Below are 15,042 nucleotides of genomic sequence, written 5' to 3' on the forward strand. Positions count from 1 at the left end.
GAATAGTCATCTGGGATACTACTCATTGTAGTTGTGACATGGGAACTTCACTGAATAGTCATCTGGGATACTACTCATTGTAGTCATGACATGGGAACTTCACTGAATAGTCATCTGGGATACTACTCATTGTAGTTGTGACATGGGAACTTCACTGAATAGTCATCTGGGATACTAATTGTAGTCATGACATGGGAACTTCACTGAATAGTCATCTGGGATACTACTCATTGTAGTTGTGACATGGGAACTTCACTGAATAGTCATCTGGGATACTAGTCATTGTAGTTGTGACATGGGAACTTCCCAGAATAGTCATCTGGGATACTACTCATTGTAGTCATGACATGGGAACTTCACTGAATAGTCATCTGGGATACTACTCATTGTAGTTGTGACATGGGAACTTCACTGAATAGTCATCTGGGATACTACTCATTGTAGTCATGACATGGGAACTTCACTGAATAGTCATCTGGGATACTACTCATTGTAGTTGTGACATGGGAACTTCACTGAATAGTCATCTGGGATACTAATTGTAGTCATGACATGGGAACTTCACTGAATAGTCATCTGGGATACTACTCATTGTAGTTGTGACATGGGAACTTCACTGAATAGTCATCTGGGATACTACTCATTGTAGTTGTGACATGGGAACTTCAGCTACTAACCAGAACTTATCCTTTGTTCCATTGTGAGTGAGGTTTGAACTACTTCAAATGATTTGTGTTCAGAATTGAAAGTTGTAGTGTAGCTAAGATCATGGTGAGGTATGGAGTTATTTGCAATGACAGCAATTCAGCTTCTGTATGATGGAACAACTTGATCGAGTAACTGGAGGGTGTTAGATCATGCACATTGGTTCATCGCCTGCCATGTACATTTTAGTAAAGATCATTGTTGTCCCAGGTTAGGTCTAGTTCACAGTTTAGCATCAGTCCCCAAGGAGTTGTTATTTAATGCAGTTAATGAGGGTCTGTCGTAGCATAAACGGGTTGACTGGTGAGTCTAATGTGATGGTGTCATGTTCTTAATGAAAGACAGTTATAGTACAATTGGGGATAAACAGAACCCAACTAATGCATGACATCCAAGCACACCTAACATCTTCATTTTGTTTTGTAATTTCATGATGTTTGTTTTTGTTATCTTGTTGGTGTATATGTTTTTGTGTTTTCTAATATTGTAAAGCACTTAGAGCTTCTAAAGATTTAAAGATTAGGCACTGTAATAAGTCACCACTATTACATATATATATATATATATATATATATATATATATATATATATATATATATTTATTTATTGTGCACATTTTTCTCATGATCTACAAATACATGTTAATATACATAGTGAAAGTAAGAGCATCTTACTGCATATACAATTATTTCTTCATCTCTTCAATAACTGTGTTTTGAAAATAACATTCATCGAGATCATCATGGATACATAGCAGTTAACAATCAATTCTGCATAGATATACCTTTAGGTCATTCTTCAAAAATGTGGCATGTAGCAAAGTTTACATCAGTATTATACTTTCATAAAACAACATTAGATACAAAAGTTGAGAGATGTTCATACACTGAATTGATATTTATTATGTGCTTATTTTTGCCTCTGTTAGCTTTGCATTGTCAGAATAGTGCAGTATTTTGTGATACTGAACACCTTGATATTGCACGCACATGCACAACACATGTGCCTAAAAGTAGTACAGTGCGACCCCATCATAATGTGCCCCACGATAACGCGAATTCGGATATAACACAGCTATGGTGTGGCTCCCAAAATTTTGTATATTCATTCGCACATGAGCAAATATTTTTTGTTCAAAGTATGTGAAATAGTGTAAAAAAATGTATTATCATTTTGGGGAAGAGTTCGCATATGAATTAGAATATAATATGATTGTGGCATGGTTCCTGAAATTTTAAATACACGTCCATGTATTTTTCTCGTACCAGGAAAAACATTTTTTAATAAGAGAAATACTGTGTAAAACATTTATTATCATTTTGGGGAAGAGTTTGCATATAAATTTTAATATAATACGATCTTAATAATGGTGTAGCTTCTGAAATTTAACAATTTCACCAGGTTCTTGAAGGTTATGCCCAAATAAACATCGGAAATGTTACTTATTACTGATCCATGAGTAAAGCCAGTAAGTCGTCTTTGTGATTGTCTTCAATTAATTATGTATACAATCGTTGCTTAAACAATAACCAACATGTGTTTTTTCATTAACTGCATACACAACCAAGCAGCAGACAATGCAGTGGTTGATACAAGAGTCTCACAATTTAATAAACATGAAAAAACAAAAGCGGCCAACATGTTTGCTGGGCTTGGCGGTGTTGTTAGACACAATCAGTTGACCAGTAAATAGTGTCCACTTTATTAGCTGGAAATTGAAAGGGTATGAAATTGTACATGCATTCAGCTTAAATATATTTATAAAAGTGACTTGTGACCACTGCAGGTCTACTGCACTTAGTTCTTGGGTTTTACATGTGTATGGTGTTTGCTTATGAACTCATTATTAATTTCCTATATTTTATAAAATTATTTTACCATTATGGAAAAGCAAGTTCACAAATGCAAGTCATTCTCTGCACTTTGTGCAATGATTAGTATAGTTGTTTTCACATGTTTCTTTCAGTATTCACAAAATCTGAAGTAAACAGTTATATGCACGCTGAAAGCATGTGTTGATTGTTAATTATTCTTGCTGTAGTCATTCAAACGAATAGGCATACAAGCGTTAATTATTGGAAATTTACAATGGATAAATGTACACAGAAACGCATATGAGAAAATTTTAGCAGTATGAAATTTGTACAGACACCATTCATAGACCTTGAAATATAATGAACCATACATGTGCTTCGTCTTTCTTAACCTAATTTTGCTGTTAACTTTTCCCATTGAATTTAGACACATAATGATCTGTGACAAAATTATTGAATAGTTTAAATATGCATGCAGTTTTTGCAATGGAATTACATGTATTGTGGATTAATTGCAACCCCTGACAGTACGATATCAGACGGCAAGTAAATGGTGTTAATACTCTGTTCATACTATATATTAAATGCTGAATTCAGGCACAATGATCTTGGACAAAATTATTGAATATTGTAAATCTGTGTGCAATTTTTCAATGGAATTACATGCATTATGTATGAACTGCATGCCACGATGGCATGATAGTAAACGGTGTTGATACCCTATTCTTCATATACATTAGACATGAATACACGTATGTGTGCCAATGAGTTGTTCTCTGGAAAAAGTACAATACTGTAAAATCCAGCATTAACACGACCCCATTATTAACGTGATCTAATTTTTTTGATCCCCCAATTATCGCATTACAGCAGGGTTCCACTTTATTATGTGTTAGGAACTACTTTGTAAACAAACGATGTACACTCATTTAGTAGACACCTTATGTTTTAGTTATGTTGTTGTCAGGTTTAACGTCATTTTTCAGCACATGATAGGCTTTACATGGTGGCCATTATTAATGGTGGATAAAGAACCCATGAAAGAACCACTGACCCATGAGAAGCTACTGGAAGCTTTCTCACATACCCACATTGGCTGAATCTGAGACTCAAACCGGTGCAGACAGCGGTGAGATGGCAGTGATCCGTAATGGAGAGCACTTTAGACTACTCGGTCACTCGGGGCCCCATGTTTTGGTTAAGTAAATTTGTGTATGAACTAAACAAGCTGTTTCATCCATTTGAAAGTATGGATGATAAAGTTAATGATGTGGAAGAGTTCACTGAGCCAGAAATGACACTTACAAACAAGAACACGAAGTAACGTGATATACACAATGTCATTAACTAACGTGAGACACACAGTAATTGAAAATACCATTCTCATCATTGAAAAAATTATTTGTATCTTTTTGCAAATAGAATGGTTCAGACTATGACCAGTGCTCTTTAGAGTCTATAAAATATAGAAAGACGTATTGAGGCCAACATCTGTCGCATCTCTATCAGAGACATATCATTTTGCAATCTATCAAAATACTAGATTCGAGAAAACAATGCAACTTTTCCTTTTTTAGGAAACTAAGAGCCTCAGAGCCAATAAGCCAAGATGATGAAAAGTATTATTTCCACTGGCTAAATGGACTGTCACACAACAGCTGTTTTGTAATTTCCTTGTGTAACTAGTTTGATACAGTGTTAGGCTAGTGATAGAAGACACTATGATACAGGTCATACGTGGGGTTCCTCCACCAGTGAGATGCAATTGACAGGGTATAAACATGTCTTCTTTAGCTGGTAATAAGAATGATAATATATTTATGCATCTTGAATTTCCTCAGAATGTACTTTCTTAGTTCTGCAAATCAGAATGAAATGTCCTGCAAAACCTGATACACACCGAAGCTGTTCTGGAATTTCGAGTACATTTCCAGCTGAATCCATTCTCCTTACTGCACTGAATTGACCCAATAATCCAGACCATCATAATCAGAAAAGCAGAATTGAGTTGGATCAGCATAAAAACATAAAGCATCCATTCCAGGCCAGGTGCAAAGGTTGTTGCATCCATTCACAATATGACTCTAAATTTCAATTTTAAATAGACCAAAACAATATCAAGAATCAGCGGAGCTTCTCATTTTTGAGAACTTTTACAATTTCCTCATATTGTTGAACAGTAATAAATTGTTGAAAGCATATCATAAAGATTTCTGGAGTCTGTTGTCAGGTGCTTTTTTATTGTACTAAACAATGAAATTTTAGATGCGAGGGACATAACACTGTCTACTTGTTTTTCTGATGTAAAACTTCTGTCAATGGTTATTCTGAATAGTTTTACATTGTTTACATTTTCAACTGCATTCTTATTAAAGTGTAGTGATATATCTTTTTCATTAACTTGAAAAGTTTTTTAGGTGTTCCATGAACATGCATGTTGTCTTTGTATTCACTTATTATCATCTAATTTTGTTTTGACCACTCTTCATTTTTTGTAAGGTCTGAACTTAGTTTGCATCGCAAGGTATAGACATTGCTGTTTGATGAAGAAATTGTTGCATCATCTGCAAACATGTCAGTAATTTACTTGCCTACCACATTTTTTATCTTTCACTAGTAACATATATTTAAGTAATATTGTTTTCAAATGGAACAGTTCAAAAATATATCCTTGTTGTTAAGTGCTCATTACAGAATGTGCAATGATATTTGGCTTCAGTTTTCATTTGAAATTACTAGTTGTATAGACTGTTTTGATGAATGATTTTGAACTGAAAAGAAACTCTGTATTTGTTTATAGACCAGTTCCATAGTAAATTTATCATTTTCCAGTCATTGGTTTGGTAAATCTGATTTCATGCAACATTCCATTTCCTCTCAACTGTATAGATAATTTGCAGTATTTCTCAAAAAATATCTGAAAGACTTTGATGCTTTTTTCATGTTTTCTCAGTCCTTCATAATATTTGTTCACTGGGGCCCTTGGTAGACCATCAATAATATTTTACCATTCCATAAAACATCTCTTGAAAATTGTATACATGCCTGTATTATTAACAAAAATATTTACTTTGTACACCAGTTTTCTGCTGCCATTAACAAAAAATAAGTACACTTTGTACCCCAGGTTCTTAGCTAACTTGGCATTCTTCATGCATTTGACAACAGTTGCTTGTTACCACTCTGAAGTCCATTTCTTCTGATCCAATTTCGACAAAACTTGGATATGGGTTTATATCATCAAAATGGCAGACTTAGTTTGCTAATGGGCAGGATCCTTCTGTGTTAATGAGGTTATCCGATTTTCTTACTTTGTTACCACTCTGGAGGCCATAGTTCTGTATTAATGAGGTTATCCGATTTTCTTACTTTGTTACCACTCTAAAGGCCATATTTTTGTTTTAATGAGGTTATCTGATTTTCTTATTTTGTTACCACTCTGGAGGCCATATTTCTGTATTAATGAGGTTATCTGATTTTCTTACTTTGTTACCATTCTGGAGGCCATATTTCTGTGGTAATGAGGTTATCCGATTTTCTTACTTTGTTCCCACTCTGGAGGCCATATTTCTGTATTAATGAGGTTATCTGATTTTCTTACTTTGTTACCACTCTGGAGGCCATATTTCTGTATTAATGAGGTTATCTGATTTTCTTACTTTGTTACCACTCTGGAGGCTATATTTCTGTGTTAATGAGGTTATCCGATTTTCTTACTTTGTTACCACTCTGGAGGCCATATTTCTGTGTTAATGAGGTTATCCGATTTTCTTACTTTGTTACCACTCTGGAGGCCATATTTCTGTGTTAATGAGGTTATCCGATTTTCTTACTTTGTTACCACTCTAAATGCCATATTTCTGTGGTAATGAGGTTATCCGATTTTCTTAACTTTGTTACCACTCTGGAGGCCATAGTTCTCTATTAATGAGGTTATCTGATTTTCTTACTTTGTTACCACTCTGGAGGCCATATTTCTGTTGCAATTTGAATCAAACTTGGAATGAATTTCATAATGAGCAAGGACCATGCATACAAATGAAGTGATCTTGTGTCTAATTGGATAAACTTGCTAACCCTATGGAAGCTATATTTCTTATCCAATTTCTATCAAACTTTATATATTGGTATTCTTACATATGATTGGCAGAGCTTGTTACCACTCTGGAGGCCATATCGTAACCAAAATTTGATCAAACTAAAAGTATATGCTTATTTCATCGAACTCTTAAGGTGAATAACGAGACATAAATATTAGTGAGTTGACTTGGATCTGATTGGATGAACTGGTTACCACACTGAAAACCATATTTCTGATTCAGATTTGAATAAACTTGAAATAATGGCATATATTATCAAGATCTTTGATGTGTTTGATAACTAGCAAGAGGCATGTATTTATTATGAATGATGTAATGTTAGATCAGATTGGCTGAGCATGTTAACACTACAGAAGCCATATTTGTGATCCAGTTTTTTTCAGACTTGGAAGAACCAGTCCAGTGGATTAAGTGGGTAAAGTGTCCACCTCGGATGTGGGAAGTCATGGGTTTGAAACCCTGGCCAAGTCATACTAAAGACTTATAAAAATGGTACTAGCAGCAGCTTTGCTTGGCACTCAGCATTAAGAGGTTAGCACTAGGACTGGTTGGCCTGGTGTCAGGATTATGTGACTGGGAGGGACATCATGCTACATGTCTGCGGCATGATGCCCAAGTGCTAGATATCACTGTAAACTGCCACATTGCAGACATCATTGTGATATGACTGAAAAATTGTTAAAGCAACATTAGAAATCCAAATCACACACATACTCAGACTTGGAATACACGCTTTGGTCATCAAAATCTTGGACTGCAAGTAATGAGTGATGTCATGAATATTTATGAGGTGATTTTGCATGTGATTGCTTATTACCAATCTGGAAACCATAATTCTCATCCCATTTTTATTAAAACTGGAATAATGGGTCTGTATCATAAAGATTTGAGGCAGTTTTAAATAGGCAGGATCATTTTATTTTAATGAGGTGATCTGCGTCTGATTAGTGACTTTGTAACCATTTTTAAAGCTGTAGTTTGTATATGTTCATTTATTATCATCAAGATGGATGACTCTGCACATTAAGATCTGGAATCTTAGTAGACAATATTTTTATTTTGAAACCTTGTTTTATTGGAAAGAGGATTTTACAGCCTCTACATTTGTCTAATGTATCGATGATGGAATGTTTTACAGGTAGCATGATTGTGATCATCAGTCACTCTTCATCCATGAGAGTTTGAGTGCTGAACAGAAAAATTGAATATGGGGGATTTGTAACCCATCATCTTGATAACAATTTACAAGAGTGTGTTGCTTTACTTTTTAACCCCTTCTTTTCCAAATGAAGATGACTGTCCTGAAGGTTTTGAATTTGATCCTTTGGAGTACTTGTAATTCTGAGAACAAGCGAGGGCAAAGTTAAAATTTATATCTCTATAATTTTACCTACAAGAAAGAGAGAAAGAGAGATTTGTCTGTAATTTATCAAAGTACTGTTTTATGCATTAAGATTTAATGTTTGTTTAAACAAGCTTTTATGATTTCTAGATAATATTCTTTATTGTCCTGAGCTGTTCACCAAAAACTCAAACCAATCCACACTACATGTATTTTTGAAAGATTGCTTTTAACCCAGCACCTTGACAAAAGTTTGTAGAGGGCTTTCTTTTAAAATGGTATATGCATGTTGGTTTGGGATCAAAAGGTCAAATGTCATGGTCAAGAAAGATGAATTTTGCAGAATAACTTTATTCTAGTGAGAGTTTCTTGACCTAAACTTTGTGGATAGCATGTACTTAGGGTAACAAGACAGACTAACAAATTCTGAAATCCAGAGGTCACAGTCATGGTAAGTCTAATAACATGATAATGGTTTTTTCCACAGTAATTTTAGTTGAAACCAGATATCTTGACCAAACACTAAGACCAACTGACCCAAAATCTCCAGAATCAACCATACACTACTAGTTCCTAAATGGAGGTCTGTTAAACATGAAATGGGTATATAATGTGCTGTTCATGGTGCTTGTGTTTCACTACCGTCTGTACTTGCTTATAAGTAAAGTCAAACTACAAACAAGAAAGATTCACCTGCAGATTAGGGTGTATGCTCTTTGTTCTACAGAAGCAACCTGCACAGACCCAGGTCTGCCAGCGCATTATGTGATGGTAGATCTGGGTATGTACAGTTTGTAGTTGGATTCAACTTATGAACAAGTACAGATGGTACTATTATTTTTTTTGTAATTCAAATACATTATTATGTAATATTACATTGATATACATTATTATGTATTATTACATTCAAATACATTATTATGTATTATTACAGTCAAATACATTATGTATTATTACAGTCAAATACATTATGTATTATTACATTCAAATACATTATGTATTACCTTTAAATACATTATTATGTATTATTACATTCAAATACATTATGTATTATTACATTCAATACATTATGTATTATTACATTCAAATACATTATTATGGAATTTCACCATGTTGTCACTGTGTTGTGTCACATTTAGTGTCTGACATTACCTCTGTTACAACTATTATGCATAGAATTGATGATGTTAGAAAGGCTGATGTTGTCAAGAAGAATTAATCTTTTAGCATACCACATAGTGTAATTTCATACAGTTCATACTGAATCAGTGTGATGGATATAATGCATATATAGGACTTACAGCTCCTGTTTTAATTTACATTTTTATGTATTTTTGAATGTATTTTTTTTTACATGAGTGTTAACATTTTAAAATGTATTCTCCTGTGAAAGTTTATCTTTTTTATTAAAATGTGGATAAATCTTGCCAATCTTGAATTTTTGTTATTTGTTTTATAACTTAATTATGCAGTCATTCATATTTTGCCCTGCACCATGATACAGAGAAAAGTACATCCTCCTTCATCAGTAATGCAAGGTAGCTGTGGTGGCTGAGTGGTAACATGCTTGACTCGTAATCAGGGTGTTACAGGTTCAAATCTTGCCCAGGCCAGCTCAAGGTAGCTGCTGTAGTATTTATCTGGACAAGGCACTTTACTCCTATTGCCATGCATGTGCTGATGTGCTTTTAAACACCTACTGATTAACCCATTCATAAATTATGCAGTTTTGGATAAGGGACCCCTGGGTGTCAGAGTGGTTTAAGGCATTTGCCTTTACAGATCACTCACCCCTTCTCATCTCTTGGCGAGTTCAAGTCTCAACCAATATGGCTATGTGAAAAAGCCAGTAGCTTGTCAGTGGTTTTTCCCATGGTCTTCCTGGGTCCTTCCTCCACCAAATATACTGGCTGCCATACATAGCCTACCATAACAGAAATGGAGAAAGGGGCTTGTAGATTGTCCCCCTCGCAAATGACCTAAAATTCTATAAAACTGCTATATTTTCTTGCACAGCATAACAATACTCTTTTCATGTTCTTGAATTTGAGTTGCAATGCCAAGGTCAATTTAAGACTTAAGAATCAACAGACTGTGACAAAGCAGTGTCTTGCAATGGCATCCAGCTTGAAAAAAACAATGCATTCAGACCGACTATGTAGCCATCAATGTCCCGTACAAACCTCCAATGAATTGATAGATTCATGTTAAGGCATGTTGATAGCTTTATAACACCTTGTTTATTGAAACTAAATAAACCAAAAAACTAGAAACTATTGATAGGGCATTGATGTCCTCTAACCCCACCCACACCCAATTTGCAGGACATGTGCAAAAGAGCAATAACTTGGACACTGTATGCATTTATGTCTGAACTTAAAAAATAACATGCACAATAGATAAAGAAAGAAAAAAGGGGCATAACTCTTCAATATGCTTGGAAGATGAAACAGATGATATCCTGATGTATATAATGCATGCCAGGTTTCAGAGCAAGCCATCTAAAACTAGTTACATTCACAAGAAATGTCATGTACACTACGTGACACCATAAAAGTACTTTGCTGGTATTAAGGAAGCTTGGTTACGGATATTTTGAAGCTTTTACATCCCTTGGTGGGACATACAGACAACTTTGTTTTGTGCATCACCATTAAAAACCAAAATTAAAAACTTCCAGGTCAGTCAGGTTGAAGTACAAGTAATAAGCAGTTTGCTTACATTTTACAGATAAATATTAATGAGGTTGAACAGTGCTGGTTAAATAATAATTGTTCATTATTTGGAATAATAGGCCCTATGCTAATCCTAGATTATGTTACTAGTAATGGTAAGTTTCATTGTGTTGAGTAACAATGACAGTCTTAATGTGGTGCTTTTCTTTGCTTCAGACATGATATATACCTTTGCATTATGTCTTAATGTTTTTCTATTCAAACTAAATGGCTAAAGGTCAAGAATAAGAAATGATCTTGGAGTAATGGCTTCCGTGTGACAATATTCCCAAACTAATGCTACATCAAGGTCTTTGAAAACAAACCAAATGAGAAAATTTTAAAATTAAAACATAACAAAAGTTTTGTCTCCTTTTTTGAAAAGAATTATAACAAGGGTTTGCATGTTTTTAAAATATTTGTCAATAAAATAAAACCCTTTTAAATGAACCACATTCCTCTGCATAATGAATGGGGACAAGAATGGTATAATGAAGTTAATTAGCATCTTTAATAATTAAGCATACCTGCTTCCTTTAATTGATTCATGGGACACTGTTAAACAATTGGCCAAAGGTTTAATTATGCTGTATTAACAGATGAACCCAAACACTGTATAGACATGAAAGATCTGAGGAAAATATTTATCTGTATGAATAGCTTTTATAAATTTTAAGAAAACCACTAATCTATCAATAGAAAAGCTTTGCTGAGCAATAAGTGATTGAAGTATCCAATGATGTTACAGATCTCAAGAAGTCTTTAAACTCTTACAAGTGTACATAACTGTTATGTAACGACACAAAGTGTCATTTTTAAGGAATTTAGGAGATCAGTATGAAACGAATTAAACCGGACCAAGGTAATTATTGGTGTTCTTGGATTTGAACGTGATGCTAGTTTGAAGACATTAGCTGTTGACCTTCAGCATGTAATAAAGATGGTTAGATAAAAATTAGTACAAAAGGTCAATTTCAAATTACTCACCATTTACCCAGATACTAACAGCCTTTGTGTATGGGTCATAGACCGATGTATGTTGAGAAATATAGATCTTTATCACAGTAATGCAGTCTTGATCATTGTGTGATGTTGTCAGGATCAGAAAGTCCAGAACCTGATAAGACAGGATGTGTTGTTATGATTTATATTTTTTGAACCTGATACCATGATGTTATCCAGTGTTCAAGATTAAATTACTTAGATAATAATATTTTTCTTATATATGGGTCAATTTTCAAATAATTTAATGAAATCACTAAATATAATTGAAAAACAATAAGAAATTGCTTGACAAGTCAACCTTTTAATATGAAATTGATTTATGTTTTTATCAGCTGATACATTCATGAATATCAGATTTATGAATGAAGTGTGTAAAACAGCTGTCACTCATTTTCACCATGATCATTATTAACAAAATGAATTCTTTGATGCATGGGGCAGCAGAACCATATATGTGATTTACAGTTATTATGAAGGTATCAAATTTTGCATCGTGAAAGATTTTCACCAGTTGAATGACTTTGAAAGTTCCTGTCAAGGCCAGATTGATAGCAGTTGAACTGTTTCTGGCAGGACATTGTGAGATGTTCCAATGTGGATTTGACATCAGTATGATACCAGTTGAACTGTTTTTGGCAGGACATTGTGAGATGTTCCAATGTGGACTTGACATCAGTATGATACCAGTTGAACTGTTTCTGGCAGGACACTGTGAGATGTTCCAATGTGGATTTGACATCAGTATGATACCAGTTGAACTGTTTTTGGCAGGACATTGTGAGATGTTCCAATGTGGACTTGACATCAGTATGATAGCAGTTGAACTGTTTTTGGCAGGACATTGTGAGATGTTCCAATGTGGACTTGACATCAGAATGATATCATTAATTTTACAGTTATTACAGCAAGATTGGACAGATTGTTGGAAATGGGTGCCACAGATTTGTTACAGATAATATTACTCATTTCCTTTTTCATATCAAGTGTGTCTACAGCATAATTTTTCATTTGTTCAGTTGGAAACAGAAAACCTCAGGGCAAAAGTAGTTCAGTTGGAACCAGAAAACCTCAGGGCAAAAGTAGTTCCAACCTTATTTAAGACTTTGCTGATATGGAATCAGAAAATGACAGTACAATTTTCCTTTATGTAGGAAATGAAGGTAAAATGCAAGCTCTTTCTTGAGGAACAAATTGATAGTTATATACTAATAAACCTTATATGGGCAACTGATTAGGAAACATATGGATAAAAGAAAACGTGCTTGAAATACCTATAATCATGGTTGCATTTTAGAAGATGGATAAAAGAAAATGTGTTCAGAATACCAAATTACTATGATTATGGTTACATTTTAGAAGATGGATAAAAGAAAATGCGTTTGATATACCACATTACTATGATAATGGTTACAAGGACTACCCATTAGTTCTAAATTAATTCCAGATTAAAATGATTTATCTGAGTTATCAAACTTTCCCATGTTACTTTCTCTGTTTCTTTTGACCAGTATAAAAACACCCTTTAAGTTCATTGATGGAGAGCTTCAATTAATGATCCTCTTCCCTGTCATAAAGAAACCAGATTTCTCAATTCAACACTGAATGATTGCACAGATGATTCTGAAGTAGTTGTCATTTAAATTTGTAAGTCTTTCAAGTTTGAAAAGATCGTAACTTGTGTAGGATATCGCATTCACAGGCATTCAACCCAAATTGTTTTCACTGCAGTTTGAGCATATTTTACATTCATTTCAAGTGACAAAAAGAAACTACCTGGTACATTCAATTTATTTGGTCTTGGTTTTGGAATTGATATATGTACATTTTGCTCAGGTTTAGTGCTGCTTGGTGTGTACTTTATACAAACTTTTAAGGTTGACCAAGGTATTAAATTCCTTGTGATATCTTTCCTTGCTTGTGAAGATTTATGTAGTGGCCATACATTAAGAACATTGCTATTTATTTCTTTGAAGCATGTGTAAAAATATAAACACTAATACCCATCACCAGTGCATTGAATATGTAGTTAGATTGTACTAGACCATTTCAAGGTTTGTAATAATTATCAAGTGTAGGTTATTTAGGCATTTCAAGTTTTTTATTTTTATTAAAGAGAAAAATAGATCTAGTTATCATATAACAGTACCCAATATCAAAGAGTACAAGCAAGAATTGAACTTAGCTGTTGCAAATAGAACATGCAAAGAGATCAGGGCCATTGCAAATGGAACATGCAAAGAGATCAGGGCCATTGTAAATGTAACATACAAAGAGATGGCTGGTAAAATCGTAGTTGAAAATGAATTGCAAAGCATTGATGATGATTAAGTAATAAAAGACGTATGACATATTTTTCAATGCAAGAGCTCCATGTCATTTTAAAATGTCGTCTGAAACTGTGACACCACTGAACAAAAAAACTATTGCTATTGACAAATTTGACAGTTTGCAAAGTGAATTGAAAAAATAACTATATTACATCCAAGGAAAGTTGATATTTCAACAATAATTTAGCTTTACTGGTAATAGACCAGAAGAGCTGCATGATGATGGATTTTCTGTTCCGACGCCTTAACATCCATTTATCCATTAGCACAAGGTAGCCTAGTTAGCAGTTAGCATTAGTTCCTTGGGCACATAAACGCCTGGGGGATGTGGCGCTAATTCCTTCCCCCAGGAAAATTCAGCATCCAGCTGTGCGAGAATAAACCCGTCGCACATGCCCTTTTGGGCGGACTCGACGTAAAAACAAAGTAATCAATCAATCAAGGAAGTTATCACTGTTCATCCTAGAAATTAATTGGGAGATTACCATCAAACATAACACATTTATCCCAGAATCTAGTTAGTCCTAAATTAAAACAGTACTGCGCAAACATCCAATATGGTTGCGACTACAGCCGTTCTGAAAAATCTTATTATCGCTTCTCCTCCTCAATGGATTGTCATATCAATATGTAGCTTTCAAATGAGATATCCTTTGTACTAAATGAAAATGGTGCTGATCTGATATATAATATGGACGCTATGGCAGCTATCTTCAAAATCTTGTTCCTAACGGAAAGTCATATCAGCTTGATTTTTTTTATCAGAATACAGACTACTTATTATATTTACTTGTTCGGGAAAGAAAACGATTCCTCTCATGCATCCAATGTGACCCCAAAGATGACCATTCGAAAATTTTGTTATCACTACTCTTCTTCATTGGATGGCCATATTAACATTGGAGTTTTGCTTAAAAGCATCTCCTGTTGTCTATTTGGTCCAATATGAACATGGTGCAGATCTGACGTTCAATATGGCCGCCACATTAGCCGTTTTGAAAATCTTGGTATTGCTGCCAGTCCCGAACAGAAAAT

At 34.3% G+C, this 15,042-nt stretch overlaps 1 long non-coding RNA gene across 1 annotated transcript; it reads left to right on the plus strand.

The window, feature by feature from the left end:
- The first annotated feature begins 1,318 nt into the window (after positions 1–1,318).
- Positions 1,319–9,392, plus strand: LOC149806579 (uncharacterized). Its single transcript, XR_016420571.1, has 2 exons — positions 1,319–6,334; positions 6,452–9,392. It is a non-coding gene; the product is annotated as an uncharacterized LOC149806579 (long non-coding RNA).
- The last annotated feature ends 5,650 nt before the right edge of the window (positions 9,393–15,042 follow it).

This window comes from Sinohyriopsis cumingii, chromosome 1, assembly GCF_028554795.1.
Source record: "Sinohyriopsis cumingii isolate HCF-2022 chromosome 1, ASM2855479v2, whole genome shotgun sequence".
Classification (NCBI taxonomy): domain Eukaryota; kingdom Metazoa; phylum Mollusca; class Bivalvia; order Unionida; family Unionidae; genus Sinohyriopsis; species Sinohyriopsis cumingii.